Genomic DNA, 23,418 nt, shown 5'->3' on the forward strand with positions numbered 1-23,418 from the left:
AACACTGAGTAAGAAGAGACAGCTGTTATCTCTGGGAACTTATCATCCGCATAGTCTGAGAGAAATAAAAGTAATGAGGAAAACTCACAGCAGGCAGGTAACTTAAATTTCCTGAGTCTGAGCTGGCACTGACTCCACTAGCCTACCTTAAGAGACAGTCACTCTGAAGATCAAGGTTGATTGATCTCCTGGTTATTTTTTAATTTGGGCATTTTAGCTCGGCCTATCCAAAACTCCCCTGCACAGCAATGGTCTTTTATCTGCCTCTCTCTGATCTGCGCTTGGGAAGTCAGCAAGTAGAGTGCATCACGAGCCTTGATTCGGCATTGCATGTCACTAATTAAAGAAGCCATTCAAAATAAAGCTCCTACTCATGTTCTCTATTAATAGCCAGGAGTTTTCCTCTACCCTACCCTCCCACGACCTCTTTCTTTTAAAGTGATAAAGCAGCCCTGTCCATAGTCTTGAGATCCCTTGCACTCAGTTACCAACTCAGTATTTTTCCAGCAGTTCTCTGGAGAAGTCAAGGCAGTTTCCTAAAAAATACGTCACAGAACACCCCTGTAACCCTATCAAAATACCAGTAGCGATGGAAGATTCTGGGAATAGATGACTTAAAATTGTTGTCAGCTTTTACTTTGCTATGAAAGGTTTCTTGTTCAGACCCTGACACTGATAATCCACTCACTTCTGAAAGCCTCGGTTTTGTGGGCTTAGCAAACCTGAGAGCAGGGCAACAGCCAGAGGGGAGAAATGACTTGTCAAAATAGAAGTGCAGTGAGATGGGCTTCAGGAGAGATGAGTCATGGATGAGCTGCACTCCAGCTCCAGAAACAACTCAGCAGGGCCAGCTGCTGCCTTTCAGAAAATTAACTTGCTGGACTGGATAAGCTAGCACTGAAGGTGCAGCAGAGGAGCTCAGCTTCAGCTAGTCCAGTGCATCCACAAGATGCTACATCTGCTCTTGCTTTAAGAGGACAGTCAGTTGGATATGCAGAGGTTATGGAGAAGCACTCTGGAGATCAGTGTTGCCAGGCCACATACACGAAGGCAGTCATCAGACAGGACTTGTTATCCAAAAATTACTCTTTTGTTAATAATTAAACACTGATGAGGAAAGGTAAAAGAGACAAAACTTTAAAGAGAGTGGTGAGTTGGAAACGGAATTGTAACGTGTAGTGACCATTTTAACTTCAGATAGAAAAGGCTTAAATTAACTGATTATAATTGGGTCCCTCTTTTTTTTCTCTTTTTTGTGGTCATGTTGGGTGGTGTTGCAGTATGAACTGGAGAGTGTACCAAAGAGGAAAGGCTGGAGCTGTATTTAATAGTCTCCAAGCTGTAGCACAAGAGGCTGCTGCAGAGTCAGACAAGCTGGGGGGCACACTGAGAATTTCCTGTTTTGTCAGCAGGAAACCTCCTGAGGAGAACCCCCTTATGGGTGCCCCAATGCTTCTTTCACCACTGAGACAACTGTGAGGGGGCCATATCCCAGCACCTCTTGCCTCTCCTTCTGAGATGGGCAGTGGTCCCTGACAACCCCCATTGCCCAGCAAAGGGGTGCACTGGCATGGACCATGAGAAGCGGGGATGGGAGGTGGGATGCTGCTTTGCCCATGTGGGCACATCTGTCGGGGGATGCCCAGCACAGTTTGGGCTAAGTCCAGTGGGTGGGTTGACTCCCTCTATCCTCCTGTTCTCCAGTTTTGGAGGGGAGGAAAACACCCCTATCATGGGGTGGAACTTTTCTCCCCACAAAGCCATGGAACCATGGTAGGATTTAAGGAAGAATATCATCTGCTTCGAAGAGTGATTGATGAGGCAATGTTGCTGGTGAACATTTCTGCAATGGGTATCCCTGGAAAATCTCCTTTTTATGAAAATCCACTACAAACGGGAAGGTGGAAAGAGAACAATGTCTTTCTCCTCTACAAAGAGAATCGAGCTATTTTTAACAATGAATAAGTTTTGAATTAATAAATCAAAGGATGTGTTTATATACAATATGAAGCAAAACTCTTAATATCCAATTATCATCCTGAAGAAATATATTCATTCTGCTTTGTCAAGCCAATAGGCAATATATCACTAATCTTTATATTTTACCTCAGTTTCACTGGGAAAATTGCCAGAAAATCTTCCACTTCAGTGAAACACTCTGAAGCAGGGCTAAGCAGCTTCACTTTCAGGTGAGATCTGCTGAAGCAGCCTGGCTCCCATGTAGGCTTTCTCTGCCAAACTCCACTCCAGCCCTGAAATGTCGAGATGCTGTACGTGTTTTTAAAAGACTTCTTTACTCCCTAAATTTTGCTGCAAGGGCCAAGAGATATGAGTAGCCAAAACCATCTCACAATGCTGTTAAGCAAATTCTTATTTCCCTTTTTTCTCTCCTGTTAAATAAAGTGAATTGTGCACAGCAGCTGAGCTGGCAGAGAGATGGGCTGAAGTACTGCAGCCAAATAAAAGCAGTGACAAGTAACATGAATAGGCACTATAGTCCTCTGTAGTGTTCTTCTATGTCATGTATTTGGTTTGGCTCAGGAGACAGGTTCTTCCCACTCACCTGTCCTCCTGCAGCACCTGGCTGCAGCCAGACCAATATGATTGTGAAGGTATAACAATTTCTTAGTAGAATAATGTCTGTCACAGGTTGTTGTTTTATCTGGCTCTTTCTGACTGTATTTGCTAAGGGCTGGATAAAACAACACCTTTGTGAAGAAACTTGGCTTTCCTGAAAGTATAAGAGGCTTTGAACTGCAAAGGAAAAGGTATGTTTTGCAGTTTAGAGAAGCTACTCTTTAGAGATCTGGCCTGAGTAAATAGATTTTTCCATCTGGAACAGTTTTCTGTAATTATTACCTTAATTATTACTAATAAAAACAAAGCCACACTCCCACCATCTCATTTCTCAGCAATCAGAATAACAGCGCAGCTGGAATATGAGAGCTGAGAAGTACTCACTAATTTAGATACCTTGTTAAGCGTCTTATAGGTAGGTGTCCCTGCTGGCACAGCCCAAAAATAACCAAAGGAAATATCCCACGGATGGATTTGCTCAGAAACACGTTCAGGAAATTCCATCTTTGTGCTGAGTGAATAGCACTGGGGTGGTTGTTGTGTTGTGTTGTCAGTTGTGCTGCTGTCCATGGCTCCCTGCTGCAGCTGGCCAGGAGGGCTCAGCCCAGCCTTCTGCCAGTGGAGATGACACAGCTGTGCCCTGTCACAAACGGGCAGGGGCCTGCATCCCATGGGAGCAGCCAGAGCAAGCTACACACTTCCCTGCAGCCATTAGAGTGGAGACAAAATGGGGGAAGGACCACAAAAAGTTTGAGTTAAGGAACCCGAACTAAATGAAGGCAAAGAAGGAGGGGTGGGAGGCTCTCCCCATCCACATTCCTGTGTGCACATTGACTTCAGATGCATGAAGGCTGTCCCTGTACTCTAGAGGACATTGCTCATGTCCTTTTATTTAAAGGCTCAATTGGGACTTCAGTGAGTTTTTTCCCTCTAGAGGCTGAGAAAGGAAGAAGAGGCCCAGCTGTATCCCCAGCATTCTAGCAACAAGCTTTAGTTTCTATGAATTTTAACACGAGCATAAATACTTTCAGAACACTGCAGATACACCAAAGCCCAGACAGTCCTTTTATTTACAACAGTATACACACAAAGCAAATGAAACAAAAAAACCCAAACAACCAACCCTCCAACAAATGAAACTGATTTCAGAGGACAGATTAATTAGAACTTCATAAAAGGTTAGTCAACACTTTTCCATAATACTTTGGGTGATTATTTGTGCTACAGTAATATGCAAATACTTCAAATTCTTGGCCCTAAAAATCTCATGTGTTTTTTGTCTGTTTTTCACTTTTTTAGTAAGAAAGGTGCCATTACTATCTAGTATCTAAAAATATCAGTGCAAAAGATTACATTAGCATCAGAATGTTTTTCACAGAACAAATTAAAATGGAAAATAAATTTAATTGTGCATCATGTTTAAAAATGAGTGTAGGCACTCGGGAAGATGGGGGTAATACTATTAAAATAAGAATTATAATTGATCTATTTTCTTGATACTGGCCTGTAACATAAATTAGTTTTCCTACTTTAATGTATCAAAAAAATAAACAGGTCAGCTGTAGGTGAGTAGGTAAGCTTGAGTCCCAGCTCCATGAGAAAATTCAGCTCCTCTAATTCTACACATGAATAGTCCCAATGCCTGTGACAGTGATTTTTAGAATCAAAATGATGGTATAGTCAGCTCCACATAAAGATAGGGTAAAACCCACAACAAAATCAGAAAAAAGGGAAAATGTCATGAATGTCACTTAACTTTTAAAAAATATTAGTAAACTTAAAAACAAACAAACAAAACCACAAAAAAACCCTCAAAAAACCCTAAAACCAACCAAACAAAAAACACGAAAAAATCCAAAACAAAACAAAAAACCCCACAAAGATGGCTGGCTTATTGCATATTTATTTACCTTCTGGAACTTAAGGGATTCCCAGTTTGAAGGGCTTTTTTTCTCACAGAAATGAACTCCAGGGTAGAAAAGAAACTCGTTTGTGAAGGAAAGGCAGGATGCTAATGGAAACAACTGATAGCAGTAGCCAGACCCCTAAAGAAGGTGGGTAAAAGAATAAGTTGCAAATTTCGGCAGTTCTGCAGAGGAAAAGCTGTGGATACATGATGCTTCCGGGTTAAATTCTGATTTTAAGGCTGCCACATCTTACTGAAACAGCAAAGTCACAAGAGATTAAAGTCTCTTTTTGGAGGGAATGAGTCACTGCTGAAAGTTAAGTTTAGAAAACAAAAGCTGCCCATTCCCATTACATTTCAACATTAAAAGAAGGAATCACAACAGAAGATTTAACTTCTGGTACAACTTCCGATTTTGTGGTGCTAGGAGATTCGGAAGGAAAGGCCTTTGTCAATGCACAGAATTCAACAAGATCCTTGAATGTGCTCCACTGAGATCAGGTGAAGGTGGTAGGAGGAAATGGCAAGAGTGAGCTGGAAATTTTGCCTAGTAGCTTGGCTAGTGTTTCTCAGGGGAAGCTGTTTCTTTTAATCAAAACCAACTAATGTAATTCATAGCAATGCCACTTTGTGAATAGTGTCCTCTGAATGAGACATTAAACCATTAAAATGATGTATTTTTTCCACACAATATTAACTGATACATAAACTACAGTATTTTTCACAGCTGGCTCATTCTGCACAAAAATTAAAAGCACATACTAGGAAAAGTAACAGCTACTGAGTGTTGAAAAAGTCAGCCCAAGTCACTCTACTCTTTGCTTGGAGGGAGAGGTTGGAGCAGTATTCCTGACCCGAACCATTTGTAGACATTTCTATTCAGGACTTTTTTGAAGGGCACCAAAGGGCTTCTTAGCCTCTAGAAATTTGTGGCTTTGGGGGCTGCCTGAGGCAGAGTTGGTGTTTTTATATTTAATAGACATCATGGACTTTTTTTCTTCTGTGAATGTGTACAGGTGTTTTTTGAGATCCCGTGTGAACTACTGGCACCTCAAAGGAGGATGTCCTACTGTTTAATTACCTGCTGCATGAAGATCCACCTCCATCTGTTTGCTTTAAACTGGCCACCTGTTAGTTTCACTTGATGCTCTCTAGTTCTTATATTAGAAAAAAAAAGCAAATAATCCACCCCTACTCCTCTCTACGCATTTTTTTTTTTTGATCTGACTGTTTTCTGTTGTTTATCACTTCTCCATCCTGTATAATCTTGGTCATTTAAATCCTCGAATCACTATAAAATCAGGGTGGGTCCATATTTTTCTTTATGTTTGTTGATCTTCTCTGGATCTTTGCTGTTTCTGTTAGACATGGGCCAGAGCAATTGTCAGGAGGCATGTTACAGCCCTCCTGTTCTGTTATTTACATTTCATCCTGCCATCTTCCACCAGCTTTGGGACAGTTTTAGAGTACTGAACTAACTCTTCCATGAGTTACTGCAACTGTTAGATCTTGTTTCTGAGCAGGAACAAATTGGTTAGAAATTTCTCACTTTCAATCAGTTTACTCCTCTCTAATCTGACCTGCCCTTAGTAACCGCCTCCCACTGGTCAGAGAGCACTAATACCCTACCGTTATCCTTAAGTCTGTGAAAATTTGCCTTTAGTTATTAGAGTTTGCTGATTTTGCTGCTTCTTTTGTCATAGAGTTCATAGCCCCTTTCCCTAGCCACAGCCTAGTCTGACCCTCCTACATAAGATGTGGTGTGTCACTACCATGTCTTGCTGATTATTTCCTTTCCCTGCACATCTATTCAGTCAACATGCCAATTTGAAGCCAGGTGTCCCATATCCCTCATTCTCATACCACTGTGGCTTCATGGATATCAGTCTCTTCTGCAAGTATCTGGGAGTATCAGCCATGTGAGTGGGACCTTCCTTGCTTCTCTTGCAGCTGCTCTGGGAACCTGTGTTCCTCCACAGAAGTGTGGACCACTCCTTACTGCTGGAAATGTTTCTAGAGAAGTTTAGAAGGAGATGCTTGATTTTACTGTCCTACCTGGCAGCCCATGTCTTGCTTCCCAAACCCTTTTCTTGATCTTTCCTACTTCACTGGTGCACATGTGGACCACAGTCACCTTCTAGGCTGCAGTGTTTTTTTGGAAGGTGGTAGATTATTGACATGCATGGTCTCTGCCAACCTAAATTGTTTTGTGATTATGATCTCACTGCAAGGAAAGGCTTTTCACAACAGGAGGTCTCATCACTCACAAGGGTGGACTCCCTATCTCTTTGCTAGCTTGGTGTCCTCTGCACATCCAGAGATGCTGCCACAAAGGATCCTCTGAGCACACAGCACCTGAAGAACATCTCCCCTTGCATTTGCTGTACAACTGGAGAGCACACAGCTCCTTAACCACTTCCCTGTGCCACTCCCTGCACAACCCCCGGCGTCCTGGCGCTTCTCCCACCACTGCCAGCTGTGCATCCTGTATCTGCACAGGGAGCTGCTACCTGAATACATTTTATGTATGTGCATACAGTGCATGTATAGACAGATATGTGTGCATGTGAGAGAGATACATACACCCGTCTGTCTACATGTACAGCCTTTTGAAAATACTACATTTCATATCTCCTCCAGCCTCCAAGTGCTCTTTTTCCTCTATCATTTATGGCCAAGGCTAAGAACAGCGCACTGCAACATCAGTCAGTTTTATTTACAGTATTTGAAACGGGATTATCAACATCCTGTAGAAAGCTTTGGTCTCTACATTGACTCCATAACTAACGGCAGTTTGTAAAATCTGTTGAAATCCAAGAGCTCTCTCTTTAAGTAAGCCAGCCGCTTGAGCCTCGCTGGGTTCAAAGGATGTGATCTGCAATTGTTCTCGTTGTGGACCTACGGCAGTGTCCTTTCCCAAAGGCGATGAGAGCCCTGCCATGCACGTGTAGCGGACTGAAACCAGGACTCCCACCTCAACAGAGGGGCTAGAGACGCAAGGAGCGATCCAGTCGGTGCTTGTGGAGCTGAGGACAGGGATTCCTCTCTGGTCTCCGGGAAAACCTCCTCTGAGCCCTGGCTTTGGGCGTCCCAGAACAGCTCCCTCGCTCCTCGTACCCGGGAACACACTCTGCAGTTCTCGGTGCAGCCCTGCGGGCCCAGCCCCGGCCCTGTGCCGTGCCGTGCTGTGTGGTGCTGTGCCGTGCCCCGGCGCTGTGCCGTGCTGTGCTCTGTGGTGCCGTGCCGTGCTCTGTGCGGTGCCCCGGTGCTGTGCGGTGCTGTGCCGTGCCCCGGCGCTGTGCCGTGCTGCGCTGTGCCGTGCTCTGTGGCCCTGTGCTGTGCCGTGCTGTGTGCTCTGTGGTGCCGCGCCGTGCTGTGCCCCGGCGCTGTGCCGTGCTGTGCTCTGTGGTGCCGTGCCGTGCCGTGCTGTGCCCCGGCGCTGTGCTCTGTGCCGTGCTGTGCCCCGGCGCTGTGCTCTGTGCCGTACGGTGCCCGGCGCGGCGGTGACGGCCCAGCGCTTCCCGCCCGCCGCCGCAGCCCTGCCCCCGCCGCCTGCGCCCGGCCCGGCCCGGCCCGGCGGAGAGGCGGGGGGATTTCCGAGCGCCGGCGGCCTCGCCGCTTCCTCTCCTTGTTTTGCTTTCGATCTGGCCCTCTCTCCGCCCGGGCGGAGGCACTGAACTTTTAGTTTTGCTCCCGCGATTATTCAGCGCCTGTTTTCATTTCCATTTCGTGTCCCCTGGCAACGGCGGTAACCTTGAGGAATTATATAAGGGCCGCGAAGACGGGCAGGCAAGGTAATTTTGAATTGTTTTCTAATTTTTTTTCTATTTTTTTCTTTTCTCCTTGTTTAATTTTAATTCTATTTCCCCGCACCGCCGCCGTTTCGGTGCGCGGGGCGGCGGGGGCTGCCGGGCAGATAGATGCGCGTCTGTTTGAAAACAAAAGGTCGGGCTGGAGCCGCCGGGGCCGAGCCCGGTCCGGCCGCTGCCTTTGAGCAGGGCGGGGGGAAGGGGGGACGCGGCGGGGATGGAGCGGGCAGGGGAACCCGCCGCCTCCCGGCCGGGGAGAGCCCGGGCCACGGACAAAGCGGGGGCGTTCGATCGGGAGGGCCGCGGGCCGGGCCGGGCCCCCCCGCACTTGTTGCGGGCCGGCGGCTCCGATAAGGGCAGGGGAGCGGGGCGGCTCCGATAAGGGAAGGGAAGGGGAGCGGCAGGCGGGAGGAGAGGCCGTGAGGGGGGTCGGTGTGTGTGGGGGGGGGGGCGCTGCCCCCGGGGCCGGGGGCGGGAAGGGGCGCGGCCCGGCCCGCCTCGCCCAGGGCCCGGTACACAAGCGCCGGGCGGGGCCGCCGCCCCCGGCCCCCAGCGCCGCCATCCCTGGGCCGGGCCGGGCTGGGCTGGGCCGGGGAGGGAGCCGGGGCCGGGGGCAGCCGGGGATCCCGCCCCCGGGAGGGCACGGCACGGCAGTGCAGTGCGGAGGGGGCGATGAGGGAGGGCGGGCCGCAGCGGGCGGTTCCGCGGGGCGGCGGAAGGCGGAAGTGGCGTTCCCGGGTCCCCGCAGGACCGGCCTCGGGCGGGCGCGGTGCCTCTGCCAGCGCCGTCCTGCCCCGCCGGCGAGCAGAGCCCAGCGCTGGCGTCCAGCTCCGGAGGGGGGTTAGGAACCGGGATTCTCTTTGTGCGCCGTACGCAGGGTCAAATTTCAAGCGTCTTGCGATGGCTGGGATCAAAGCTGCAAGTGCCTGAGGGGTTGGATCCCTCGGCCCGGATTACCGGAGGTACTTAGGTCTTTAACTCCCGTTCTGATTAGTGTGAGCTCCTAAACAGCAGAGTCTGTGCCTTAACCTCACTTCTTTAGACACAGAGCTCAGATAAAGGAATTCCGGAGTGCAGAGCTTTCCTTCCGGTAAGTGTACAGCTGTAATTTATAGCCCACCTTACCGTGCAGACAGCATTCTCCTGAAGGCATCAGCAGTTGTAAATGAACACCTCAGTTTCTGGAGATGAAATACAGCATGTTTAAGTTTACAGTTATTTTATTTAAGTCTTAACAGCCTTTGCAGGAGTGTACCTTGTGTCAATACCATAAAAAGAGAGTTGAGTGGGGCAGCAACATTTAAATTCACACTAACGCAGAAACAGTCACACAAAAGTAGCAGAATTGATCTGTGACGTAGATGGTCTCAGCCTGAATCGAATTCTTTCTTTGCCCCAGCCCCTTCAGATACTCAGTATCCTTCTTTGGCCCCTGTTGGTAACATGGTGGCAGTGAATTACTTTGTGTGCCCCTCTCTTTTTGCTGGTAAACCGTGGTGAAAGGTGGGAGAGCTCCAGCTCCTTAGGCACAGTATCACTGCATTGTGTTCATGTCCCTCAGTGAGGTACGGACATGGGAAGGTGTCACCCTTCTGAGCCTGGTATTATCTCTCTGAGGCTGGGGCTCCCAGCAGATTGGCAGATGCAGGTAGAGCAGTCAGTCATTATTATTGTTCGGCACATGTATTAGCATTGCTTGCATCAGTTACTTGCTGATGACAGAAGTGACAGATTTTGGGAGATGCCAAGTCAGTCTCTAGAGAAGAGCTGTTCATCACAGGCCACACTGTGTGGAAATGGGTAGCCAAGAGGTATGGGAAGTAACATGCAGGCTGTTAGGAAGAGGAGTTAAAGGCCCCTTTCTCTCTGATGTGTGGGACCAAGTGGAGTTAGAGGCAGTTTTAACACAGAGTTGAGAAAATGATGAAGAAAAAAGGGTGCTAAGATTCAAGAGAAAATAATTAATTTTTTTAAAATAAATAGAGTCTACATTAGAAGAATAGGCTTTATATAAATAAATCTGCAGCCAGGCTATGTATGCCTTCAATGAAAACATGTGCTCATATATACTGTATATATATTAATATATGTTTAAAAACCAAACAGTGAGAAAAAGCTGGTGGATAAGGTTTGTAAAGTTTGCCATGACACTCTCTCTCTTGAAGTGGTGCATCACCTCCATGGTGTTAAAACATCTCCATGATAGAATACTTGGAATATCAAAAACTTTGTGGATGCATAGAGAGGAGTGAGTAGCTTGCATGTGCGTGAAGTGGGAAACTTTGTGTTAAAGAGGAAATAACTGTTTGGGGAAGTAACACAGGGTCCCATGGCTTGATGTTCTAGGCCTGTGTAGGAAGAGTAGAGAGATTACGGCTATGAGAATGACTGCCCAACCTAGATGTTAACAATAATTGTCATATATTAATTAAGGGAGCATAGAGAAGCTCCAAAAGTAGGAAATAATGATTGTTAATGAGAGGCCTCTGTTGCCCCCATGTAGATTATGTCATGGCCCAACATGAAATTTGCCCAGGTGCCAAAAAACCTACTTTCTGGGTGTAGCTTGTACAGATACACTGGGGGTAACATCTCTGGACAAAGTACTGGCCAGCAAGAATTAAGTTCAGAATTTTGCATTCAGAATCACAGCCGGTTCTGACATAACACTGGTCATAATGTCCTTAATCTCGGTGTTGTTTCAGGGGCAGCCAAGGTAAGAGTTGCTGAGGCAGTGTGTACTTCCAAAGTAGATCTTCATATAGCGAGGAAAGAAATTAATCAAATGGTGAGAGGCAGCCAAAAGTGTAAAATAGTTGTAAGTCAAAGCAATTGTATGTCATCTGTCAAAAATACCAAAAAAGTTGAGCAGGCTGACAAGCAAAGTAAAACAGCTCAGTACAGGTAAAAAAAAAACCCTTCAAATGTTAAGGTTTTGCCTGCAAATGGGAAAGGTGGAAAAGACCATAAAATCTATGTCAAACACAATAAAGTAAGCCAAAGACTCACGCTGCTAAAGGCATGAAAACAATTAGAATACACTCTTTGAAGCTCGTGAAACCCAGGAAGCTTGCTGATAAGTTATCCGTGTGTAGAAGGAGTGCCCAAGGAAGATAAAGTCAGTGAAAGAGTGAAACAAATTCTCTGAGCCTTGCTTCACCAAGAAAGAGTTTAAGGAGATTCTTTTGCAAGAGGCTTTCTGGTTTTTTTAAGGAGTGAACACGTTGGGGAGCTTTTCAAAGTGAAGTGTCTGTGAGAGAGGGTATGAGAACTAACCCATGGGATGGATGAAGTAGAAGCCAAGAGGTGATTGCAGAGTTTTGAAACAATCTAAATGGAAATTTGCTGATATGTTGCCTCTTGTGTGTAACTCCTTGAGTAGGCCTGCTTTGGTGCTCCAGAAATAGGATGTAACAAATGAGCTATCAGTTTTTCAGAGTTTCTGTGGAGACTCAGAACTTGAGGATGGGCATTGTTGGTTGGTTGGTTGGTTGGTTGCCAAGGATTAGTGAATGGGACTAGTGAACATGGGTATAAATGTGAAGCAGTGACAAAGACTAGGCCTGACTGTAGTTGTCAGGGAGTTGAGTGTCTCTGACTCTTGTAGCGTTCTCTGGAGTTGAGTTGAGTGGCTGACTCTTGTAGCGTTCTCTAAAGGTATTGCTGAGCTGTTGTCTGGTTAATGCAGTCCTTACTAAAGCAGGGCCAGTTTCAAGGTGGGGTCAGTTTGCTTTGGGCTGTGCAGTCATTGCCAGTTTGCTCAGTGAAAAGAGATTGTACCCCTCACCCCAAGTCCGCCCAGGGCCTGTGCCTTCAAGGGATGGAGCAAGGGATAGGTGAGAATGTGACAAGTTTGTTGTTTTATTAACTCATTTGGAGCATGAAAATCCAAAAGGCTGAGCCACAATATCTGCAGAAGAATCTTATTTTGAATGTATGGATGTAAGTTTGTTGTTCAGTACAGACCAATTTCAGTGTAATACATGTGGAAGGGATTGCAATCCTAATTTTCTCTACACAAAAATGAAGTGTGGACTGTCTTTCTACTCAGGAAAAAAATCATACAGCTTGTATAATCCAATGAAAAAATAAGCTTTGTGCCCAGATGTGGCTAATAAAGGATAGGACAGGTTAGGAATTATTAGAAAGGAGTTAAGAAAAGAAATAGAAAACACCATCATGCCACTACAAATCCATGTTGCTTTCCTCTCCTGATTGAGGAAGTAATGAAAGTTGCTGAGCTACAGAAGAGGATGTCAAAGATGATGCAGGCTAGGGAGGAGCTTTTGTGAAAGAGTAAGTAGCTTGGAAAAGAAGTGATTGAAGGGACTGCGGGGATATTCTTTAAAATCATTAGTATCATGAAGAAAGTGAAGAGATAAGATAAATGAGACCCAAATAAAACAATTGAGAGGCAACTTCAAAAAACCACAATAGGTAAATTGTGGTGCTCACAGCCGCTGTGTGTAGTCAGGAGGTTACTCCGGTTCACGAGTGATTAGGCAGTCTTTTGGAGAGAAACTTGCTGTGCAACTTAGCAGTCAGGACAGCTCAGTATCAAATTTTGGGCACTGACTGCTGACAGAGAATTACTGCAAGATGCTGATCAAGAATCATTGCTGAAAACTGCTAATAGAAATTTCCACTGAGAAACATAAGCTACAGTCTATCTGCAGATAACAGAGGGAAGCAAGTCTGCATATGGCCCTTTGTTAGGTGAAACTCGTAGCCATAAGATTTTATCAAACTTCCAGGAAAAAAAAAAAGTCTATGATGGTCCTGTTTACTTTGGCCTTGCTACCCCAAAGTAAGGTTGTTAACCTTACACCAGTTACAGTCAGGTTAAGTGTATCCTGTATGCATTTAACATTACACTGGAGTGGTACCAGTGCAAAATTCCTCATTTGCAGGATTAGAACCTCAGCTTGTATTTTGTGCATCATATATCAAAAGTCAGGGTCCGTTTCTAGGTAAAGATATAAAACAAATCACATGTTACTCTTGCTTATCTCTGTGTCTCATTTGTAAAGATTGCTCTTTGGACACCTGATTCTTCAAAGGCCTAAAATGATTGTGATATTGAGGGCATAAACCATGAGGCAGTGTTTACAGAAGTTTTATTATAGCTTGTGCTGCTACAAGCTGTGATTAGTGCTAAACATTTGCTGGTTTGTCCTTTGAGATCTCAAGTGCAGAACAAAACAACTATAAATAAGCTGAAAAGATTCTGGATATGCTAAATGAGAGGAACAGATTTGTTAAGTTGCATATTCCTCATGTATGAATAGCATTATGAAAAATATAATTTGGTGTAATTAAATAATTTCCTCTTTTTTTTTTTTTTTCTTTTTTTTTCAAAGTTTATTGGAACTTTATGAAGGTTCTTTGTATTGGCTTTGTATATGTAAACTCTTGTGTTAAGATTAAAATAGCCACTAAAAAAACCTGAAATCAACAATTAACAGTTACTAGAAGGGAATCCATGTTAACAGTTTAATGTTTGCCTATTTGTATGTAAATATATATACGCAGTTGTACATATCTATGTATCTACGTATATAAGAATACAGAAAGCTAAGGTATTTTGTATATAGCATAAAAATACATTGTACAGCACATACTTCTTATTGATAATCTGTGAAAAGATATTAAAACTTGCTCTTATAGTTAGTGCTGAACATGTTCTCAATGTCTTGGAAGCTCATGTAAAATTTCTGGTTTTGTGAATGACCTAGAGAAGAAAGAAAGAAGTGGTAAACAGTACAGTAATGTTTGGTTTCTTAGTCTGTGATATATTGCAAGCCCAGCTTTGTGTATGCTGGAAATCTTCTGACTGTTTGCTTGGCAGCAGATTGCATTAAATCAAGTACAACAGTTTTTAGGACAAGGCAAACATTTTATCGTGTTGCAGGTTGGACACAAATCCAGGAGCAAATCTGCTTGCATGTGGTATTATTTCACCCCTGGCGCAGAATTTAAATTTTAACTCTTGAGTTATTTTAACATTTAATTGTTGCTATCTTTCAAGACAGCTTGGAAGTACTCATTTTCATATTCCTGTCTATTAAAGAGTAGGGCAGATTGCTGTTTGGTGGTTTTTCAGCTAACCATGACAGGCTTGGTTTGCAGCTCCCAGCATATTTCTGGTGTTAGGAATGGTGTTAAGGTGCATCAAAACTGTTTAAATTTGTCCTTTGTTCTGAACTGCACATGACAATGGATGTTGTCCAACCATTTCCCTTTAGCTGTAAAATAATTTTAAGTACTTTTTAAAGACTTAGATACTTAACATTAATACAGCACAAAAGAAGGAAGGGTTGCTTACGTATTTGGTTTTGAAAAGTGTGACTTGTGGTTAAGTTCTGCTTTTTGATATGTATGGAGGGATATATGCGACTCGAAGGGCCTGATAAGTGCACAGAAGACAAAGCCTGTACTGTAATGTTTCTATTGATATTGCATATTGCTTGACAGCATTCCAGGCAAGCCTCTTACAGCTTTATCTAAGCACGATACTGCCTTTGTTGTTTAATAAATTAAGATAGCAACAAATTTAGTGCATTTCATGCATATATATATATAACACTTTTGGTGCGTGTTATGGGCTTTTGTGTATTTGGTGTACTGGATGCTCTTTTAAGGTGTTTTGTTGAATCCTGCAAATGGTCTTTATATGCAACTGAGACATGAATCAGGTGGAAAATAGTGAAGTGCTGAATTTAATTGGATGAGGCATATAAATCTGTAAAATCAAAACTAAACAATCTACCCTGAAACTCTTTCCAAAATTGTGGCAGCATCTTAAAAAGTTTATCTAAAGTAAAAATAATTCTGCAATAGGACAACAGGCAGGATAGAAGAGTAATGTTTTTAAATTACTGAAAGCTTGCCTGCAGCATTTCAAATTCCCACAGTGTTACATGAAAAAGATGAAAGCAAAACTTGAGGATAAAATTGAAACCAAATATAAACAAAAGTGAAACCGACTCCGTTGGTTTTCATTTCCCAGTTGGCAAAAATGAAAGAATAAACACAGAGGAAAGAAGCATGAGAGCTTGAAAAATTAATTCAGTTTTACCATTTATTTAATCTGTTGTCTAAATTAGGCTGCTGCGTGGCAGCACTCCCTTAGGAAAGTACACAATAGAGGGTAGGGGCTGCATTCTTGGTTCATCCAGGTGCCACTTTTCACAGCCAGATGTCTGGGCAATATGGGAAGTGGCCTCTTCTTCAGTCACAGAAGAGCTGTTTTGAAATGCCGTGGCAGACGTGTCCACAAAGTACAGTGGAAATGATGACGTCCAGGATGATGAAAGGGAGTCAGTAATTGAGCTGGCCAGAGCGCTTGAGTTTTAGTCATGTTGAGATTTGAGTTGCTAATAGAATTGGGTGTAAAATACATGATTGCCCCTTTTTTTTTTTTCATTCCACCTTTGGGGTCATCCACTTAGATCAGGAGCAGATCAACAGTAACCAGAAGATGTAATCCAGTATCAGCTTTGCTGATGGCATGAAATGACTGTGAATGGTTTCACTCAATTGCCACAGATCAGTCAACAGCTAGAAAGTACTTTGTGACCTTGAGAACTACCTAGTGAATTAACCAGAAGATGGACAAACATTGGATGGCTGTGTAATCTCAAATGAATGTCCTCCTATTTAGAGATGCATGCTGCTGGGCTGTATTGAGAAAAAGGTTGGGTGTTGATGAGAAGCTTGGACATCTCTGCTCTGCTAAAGCTCTACTGGGGTGAAATGAAAAACTTTAATTTCCAGAGGTCCAATTCTGACACATTTGAAGACATTGCATTCAAGCATATAAAAACTAAATGGTTTGGATGCCAGAATAATTCTGAGATCTGAGATTGATGAGGGAATCCAAAGAAGTCTAGCTTTGTTTAATTTAATAATATTTATGCAGCTTAGATGGGAAATGAAGATGAGTTGTCTTGCTGTACTTCAGTAGTATTTTAGGAAATTTCTGAGATAGAAATAGCTGCTGCAGATCACAAAGTGAGGCTAATTGTTGTTGGTCTGTGGTCAACACAAAAACTTTAAATTAAAAGCACATTTTGTAACCAATCCTATTAACTATTCATATCCTGTATATCCTGTGGCAGAGGAAAGAGTAGCACTTTCAGAAAAAGGAGCATTAGATCATATAATTTTAACAGGCATAAGTACAAGCATTTAATACTTAATACACTTTAAGTGCATGCCTTTCAAATGTGTGTACAAGAGAAAGGTATTTCTCTCTTAAATTCTCCAGTGTCGAGCAATATCTCTGTAATAACTAATTCAATTTATTTTTTGTGCTCAACACATCTGTCTTTCATGGTGCTATTTTTGTAACTGTAAATAAGTTCATGTGACAGACATGTTTGCAGCTCACAGCGAGTGATTCAGAGGATCCCAGCCCCCAAGTCTGTGCCTGCCGTGATCTGTCTGTAAAGGAAGTGTCTAAGGAACCATGAGAGTGTTTTTTACAAATCCCAAATAGTGTATACTTCTCTTGAATACATTTTCTTAGAAGTAAAGGAAAAATTGCTTTGCTGAAAGGACTGGGTTTGCCTCTCTTGATGAGGTTAGGCAGAGATAGTTTATGTCTTTTGCTGCTGGATCTGGGTGCTGTGCTAACAATTAGAAGTTTGGGTAGCAAAGGTGTAGTTGTGGGTTAGCTATTAACTTCAGTGGTAGAAACTGCCCTTGCCCCGACAATAAAATGAAAGCTTTAAGCAAATATTAAATCGCACTTTAGTGTAGTGTGCAAATAGTTCTTGCTGTGTGTTGCAGAACAGTATGTTATACAAACAAAGGTAGCTGTGAGAAACAAGCCAAATCCAAGCAAGGTGGATTACATCAGGTGCAGGTCATGGCCAGTGAATGTGAAAACTCTTCCTTGAACACATTTCTCAGTGTTTGCTATCTGGAATAATTTCTTTTCTGTGTCCCCGAGTGCCTCTAAAATGTCATTGTCTTCTTGTAATCATGTCTGAGCCTCACAAGCCATCAGTGTGGGAACAATGAGATTAAGCACTTTTCTTTTACAATGGCTCTTTTTTAAGTGTAGCACCCTATAAAACACTCACCTTGTACTTAAGCAAGGGAATGTTAGGTAGGACACTGAGATAAAGACTGCCCAGGCTTTAAAAGGTGCTGTCACAGTTTAAGATCGCAATCTCGCAGGTATGTGCATGCATAATTTCTCACTGCTTTCAGAGGGATCCTATAGTAAAAGTGCTTGTTAAAAGTTTTAGGGATGTCTCCTGTAAACCTAGTAATGGAGTTCATGAGAATGCAGTGGTCTAACAGAACCATGCCGTTGAGTTGCATCAGTGAAGTGATTGTTTATAATTGAGCTTTAATAGCCTTCTAGTTTTCAGCAATTCTGGAAAATTCTATATGAATCAGGTGTCAAATGATCAGTTTTCCTGGCACCTTTAAAGAACACACAGAGTTTGGCTTCCATGGATTCCAACTGACACAGCTAAGCAGCAGCAGCAATTACATGTGGGTATTCAGGAGTGGATTCGCATGTGAGTGCTTAATTCCAGAATAAAATTGATTGTTTTGAGGATAACTGCTCCCCAATGCAAGGAATTAATTACTCTCTGACAACCATGACAACAAACCTCTGTTGTAAACAAGCTCCTCCCAAACTTGTCTGAGTGAAGCACAGGAAAGTCGCCACCTCTTTTTTAGGCAGCATTTGGGAGAAAGGTATTTAGAGATCCCAGATACTGAGGACAAATCATGGTCAGTCATGAGATGTAACACAAAGCTTAAGAAGAAAACAAATCAGATATTGGACTGATTATAAATAATCAATTTATGGCTGCTTTTGAGACTCTTGGAGGAGGTGGCAAGGGATATTGTCTCTTGTACAGATGTGTTGTCATCCTGATGCCACCAGAATCTGGCATCATCCATCTTCACTCCCTGCAGGACCTGAGAAAAAAAAAATGAAAGAAACCCACAGGACACAAAGTATTCTTTTAAAGATAAAATTAATGCAATCATTTTGTATTGTAACCAGACGTGCAGACATTGATATGTGTGTGCAGATGAGAATTGTGGCAAGGATACTGTGGAGATGATCTTTAGCAATCTGTTAAAAGCCTGGACCAAATTCCCAGCTGATGTAGGTTGCTGCAATGCCAGAGAAGTGGATGTGCTCAGCCACAGACAATGTTCTTCAAGTGTCATGATAGTATGCAGCACAGGAGCCAGCACAAGGGAAATTTCATTGTGGGTGTTGAGAGGCTGAAGCCTTGCTTCATTATGGCTAAGTCCAGAAGCAAAAAAAGAGCAACCTTCTGGGTTTATTGTATTTAAATAAGATGGATTTTCTTCAGTGAACTTCTCGTCTGCAAATCCAACGGCTAAATTTATTGAGGCCTGAGATCACTCCAAAACAACGACTCATGTCTTTGCTGCTGAGGGAGAATAAGTTGTGCATGGAAACCAAGAGAAAGAGTGTTTTGATGTGTAACGTCTGAATCCCAGCCAGGGCAGTTAACACCCTTTGGGTGGAACAGAAATGCTATAGGGCTGATGAAACACACTCCATATACAGTATGAGTTCTCACAGTATGTTTTCCTGGGTGTGTTTAACATGCAGTCTGTAATGCTGATTTCAGTATATGTTTGAATTACTTTTGCCTTTGTTTTTTTTGGTTTTTGTTCTGTTTTCAGGGAAAGTTTGGTTGGTTGTTTTTTACCCTCTGTCACTTGAGGATAAAAGAGCTTTTCTTCATTCTACTTGGTGTACTTCTTGGGTACAGCAGCAGGAGAGGAGTGCATGCTGAATGCTTCCCTCCTCCCCCATCTGCCTTGCAATGAGGTGGGCACAACTTGGACACTGCATTGCAGAGCCTTGGAAAGTTAGGTAGCTGTTGATTGCATGAATTTGTCATGCAGTAGCCTGATTTCCCAGGTTTTTCACCACCCCACAAAGCTTTCCCCTTAGCAGCCACAGTCCTGTTGTAGGTCTGCCATATTTCATTTGGGAACCTAGGGAAACAGGTGAAGTATTGCCTGGTGGTTGCCTGTACAGGTTCTTTTTAATGGCCAGGCCATTCCTTACACCAGTCTGCCCAGGACCTGTGCTCTCCCACCCTGCCTGCTCTCCCATTCTGGGCTTTCTGACCTGTCTTGACGAAGTTGCCTCCTTCCTGCAGGCACCAGAGTAAATATGGTACTGCTTTTCCTGGCTGCAGTGGACTCTTTCTTGGTGATGGGCAGGAAGGACATAGTCTTTTCTGCTGCCACCAAAACGTTAGGAAAGAGCGGGAAAGATATTGCTGTTGCTACAGTGTGGATGAATTACAGCCAGCACAGGAGCTGTGTCTGTGAAGCAGACTGGCCGTGGGAATACTTTAACTGAGCTCACAGCAAGAGGTGCTAAGTGAGAAGCAAATCTGCCAGTGATGTGTCCCCCAGCCCTCTCTGTTCAACAGGGCATCACTGACAGAATAATGGTAAGGAAAAAAGAGGCACCATTACATGCAATGAAAAGACCAGGAAGGGTAGATTTTCCTTTCGAACTAGCTATGAGTCCAGAAAGTCTGTTACTGGTTTTTATGGGTTTTCTTGCTTCATATCTGTTTTCTAAGTGAGGATTTCACTTTGAACCTATAACCCTTAGAACCTCTTAAGAATAGCAATGCTCACTTTTCCTCATCTACTACTCTTTATTGACGTGTTTTGTTGTTGGTTCCAAAAAAAGATATTGATATTTGCATAATTTGGGATTATCAAAAAGAAGGTGTGTTCTGAAGCACCTGAGCTAAGACTCTTCTCCTCCTCAGACAGGAAATGTATCAGGCAGAGGTCTTGTCTCCCCACACACTGCAGGCAAGAGGAGTTCAGGTGTCCACAGTCAAAGCAGCTGAGTAAAATGCACTTCTGTTGTCCTTTCAGTGTCAATCTCACATTTCTGAAGTATTTATGGACAGATGAGTCTAAGTCCCAGGTTTTCTTACCTAGGAGAAGGCTCTATCTCTCTGATGAATTTGACTTCTAAGCAGGGCTTTGCTCAGAGTACAGATGGTGAAATCTTTGAAAGTGATATTCACAGCAGAATAGCTGAAAAAGATGGTCATATTGCAAAATCCTATATGCAGACAGAGTACAGTCTGTGACCAAAGAGCAGAATTTTGCTCCAAGTCCTGTTCTTTAAAAAAAGATCATGTTTCCTTGTATGCTGGAACAGTCTTGGCGCAGACACAAATACAGAACACAGTTCTCTGAATCCTAAAATTAGCATATGGTCTCATTTCAGCATATCTCTTTGGTCACACGGGATGATTGATGCTTTTCTTAACTGCATCAGCCTTAGCAAACAAAGGGAATAGTTTAAAAGTTTATCAGCAAAGCACAAGTAAAGATAACTTTGCAAAAAAATAACATTGCCAGTTCTGTATTTGCAGAGAAAAGATAAATCAATACCATACAATATTCTGCACATGTTCTCTGAGGAACAGATATTTTTCCACAGCTTTGAGCAAAGGCTATGACCTACTTCACAAATGTGCCTCCAAGATCTTATCCCACCTTAACTTTTCACAACTGTTAATAATATTTCCATGTACTGACAGATCTTTTAACTGGGTACTTTGTGATAGGGAAAGAAAAACTGCTTTTCAGTTGTTTTGGTTGGGATGTTTGTTTGTTGGGGTTTTTTTTGGTGGGTTTTGTTTTGGTTGCATAGGAATACACGTTTAAGAAAGTACCCACAGGCACAGAGTAGCTTGTGGTTTTGGGATAACCTTTGTGCCTTTTCAGTTATCCAGATGCTGCCAGAGTGAAACTGAAGGAAAGAGAACATTGTGTACTGCTCAGATGTAATGCCTGCCATGCTATTGCTTTCACTTTCTGTCTACAGCTGCTGTAATTCTAGTGAAGAGCTCTTCATTCTCAAAGGTTACACTTTCTGTATGGCAGGAATGTTACCTCTCTGAAGGAAAAAACAAGTCAGACTTACTAGAATGTTCTTGCGGAGAGTAGGGAGGGACTGCAAGCTCTTTATCAATCATTATCGAGTGAAAATATGTGTATATGCAGATTGCAACCAGTTTATAGCTTGTTGGGGAGTAGCCTTCACCATGTTCTTGAAGTTTCTCATTGCAAAAAATAAGCTGAACTGATCACAGGATTAGCATGAATAGTGCAGTAATTAAAGCTTCAAAGAAGATCAAAATAATCCCCCCATAAACTGTGGTGGCAGCCCATCCATGGGCCATGCTTCTTGTGTGGGGATGGCTCTTCACAGGCTCTCAGTGACTTCCCTCTCCATGCAAATGTCAGTGAATTGGTGCTGATGTCTTGCCCACTCACTGCTGGTTTGGGAATAATTTTATTGATGTCTTCATGTCCATCAATATATTTAAGCTTTCACCCCCAAAACAGCAAATGGCCCTGACTGTGGCCCTCTCTAATATTAAGATAGGTGGTAAAGATAGAGCAAGAAAGGGGAAATTATATTCCTGGAGCTACCAGTCTTAATACATTTGTAGCAGGCATGGTTAAAAATAGCTATTTTTGAAGACTGACTGTCTTACTAAGTATGGCTCACTACAAATGCCTTACTAAAAATCACAGGGTGATATCCTAGCAGGTTAGACCTATTTACAATGTCTTAATGAGCTCCTCTTTAAAGATAGGGCAGAAAAATGCTTTCTGCGGTACCATCTGTAGGTGACTGTGTTTCTTGGTGATTAGTCTTCCTTTCCTCCACCATGAAACAGTGATAAACCAGAAGAAAATACAAACAGGAATTATTTTCGTTATCATTATCATGCCAGAAAGACTTCAACATTGAGTCTCTGGGAATATTAATCATTTTCCTGTGTTCTCACCAAAGAGATGCTGGGGGTCAGTACTATCCAGATTTAAAGCTGTTTGTCTAAAAGCACAGGAATAGTTTTGGATTAAGGGGTTCCTCCTTGTCCTTCCCAGCTACTCCTTCCCACCCCTAAGAATAATGCCAGAGTGCCTTCCTCTCTTGGTTGTGCTGTCATGTGTGTCTTTGAGCAGGATGGGAGCCATGGTCTAGGTTCAAGCAGATGAAGAAGACCCTGCAGAAAGAGGTGTTGCTTTTAAGCCTGCTGAATTCCTGGACTTCTTCAGAAAGCTGCCTATGTGAAGAGTAACATTAGCATGCAGCAGACTGGGACAGGACTGAAGGGTGAAGAAGTACAAGGTGCTTCTTTGCCACTGGTGGAGCTGGTGCTGCTCCTTCCCTCTGCTCTGTCCTTCCTCCCAGCTGGCTCTGCTTCTCTCCCTGGCTCCATGCATGGTCTCTGCATTGTGGGGGAAGATCGTGTCAAGTGACCCAAGGCAGGCATTAAACCATTTTTCTCCTGGTTAACCAGAGTGTGGAAGGTTCAGGCAGGCAAAAGTAACCAGGCTTCTGGAGAGGTTTGCTTAGGCCAGCAGAGGGGTACCCACAGCTCAGGTAATCATGGTAGTGGTGAAGCCAGTGGGAACTGGATACTTTGGCAGCTCTGAAAATACTGTTACACATGCAAAAAATACCAGTGGCTGTGTGTAGCTTCTTCTAGGTGTGAATGTGCGGGGGAAGTGCAACATTGAGACTGACCAGGAGTAGGAGATAGATAAGTGCTTTTAGTTTTACAGCCAGCTCCAGATTATAAATGTTGATGTTTTGTTCTGCTTAAAAGGATTGACTCTTTCTGCTTTTTTTCTTTCTGCTGGGTAAACACTGGAGAGGGGCTGGCAAGAAACTTGGCATACCTGCTGTTTTGTAGGGCTCACCTTAGTTTCTGACTTTGTAGGTTTGTTTTATAATTGGTATATTCTGATGGATGGTGAAGCTGGTGTGGTGTTAGGCAATAGCCCCTGAAACTTTACATACTTTTGCTGCCTATTTTGGAGCATTTCAAACATCTTTACAAACTGGAATGATTTTTAATGTCAGGCAATTGAATCTGTACTCTCTGATGGACAGACTACAGGTTCTCCCACCTGGAGCCAGTGGAATGAGGCTTCAAGTGCACCCAGTAATGCTATTTATGGACAGACAGAAGCTACTTTTAAGGCACTGCAGAAGCTGCTGTTTCTTTCTGTACAAATAAATAATGCATTTGACAGCTCTGGATGGAG

General features: G+C 43.3%; 1 protein-coding gene across 9 annotated transcripts in view; it reads left to right on the plus strand.

Moving 5' to 3' along the window:
- The first annotated feature begins 8,062 nt into the window (after positions 1-8,062).
- Positions 8,063-23,418, plus strand: part of IRF2 (interferon regulatory factor 2) — a 39,814-nt gene continuing 24,458 nt past the window's right edge. For 2 of the 9 annotated variants that reach the window (XM_083861932.1, XM_083861940.1), the window contains exon 1: positions 8,063-8,277. The gene's annotated coding sequence lies outside the window, so the exon portion shown is untranslated. Of the gene's footprint in view, positions 8,278-9,049; positions 9,383-12,512; positions 12,589-23,418 lie in introns of those variants that run through there. The other 7 variants (XM_083861935.1, XM_083861933.1, XM_083861937.1 and 4 more) reach the window with 6 other exon arrangements.

This window comes from Zosterops lateralis, assembly GCF_965231275.1.
Source record: "Zosterops lateralis genome assembly, chromosome: 5".
Lineage (NCBI taxonomy): Eukaryota > Metazoa > Chordata > Aves > Passeriformes > Zosteropidae > Zosterops > Zosterops lateralis.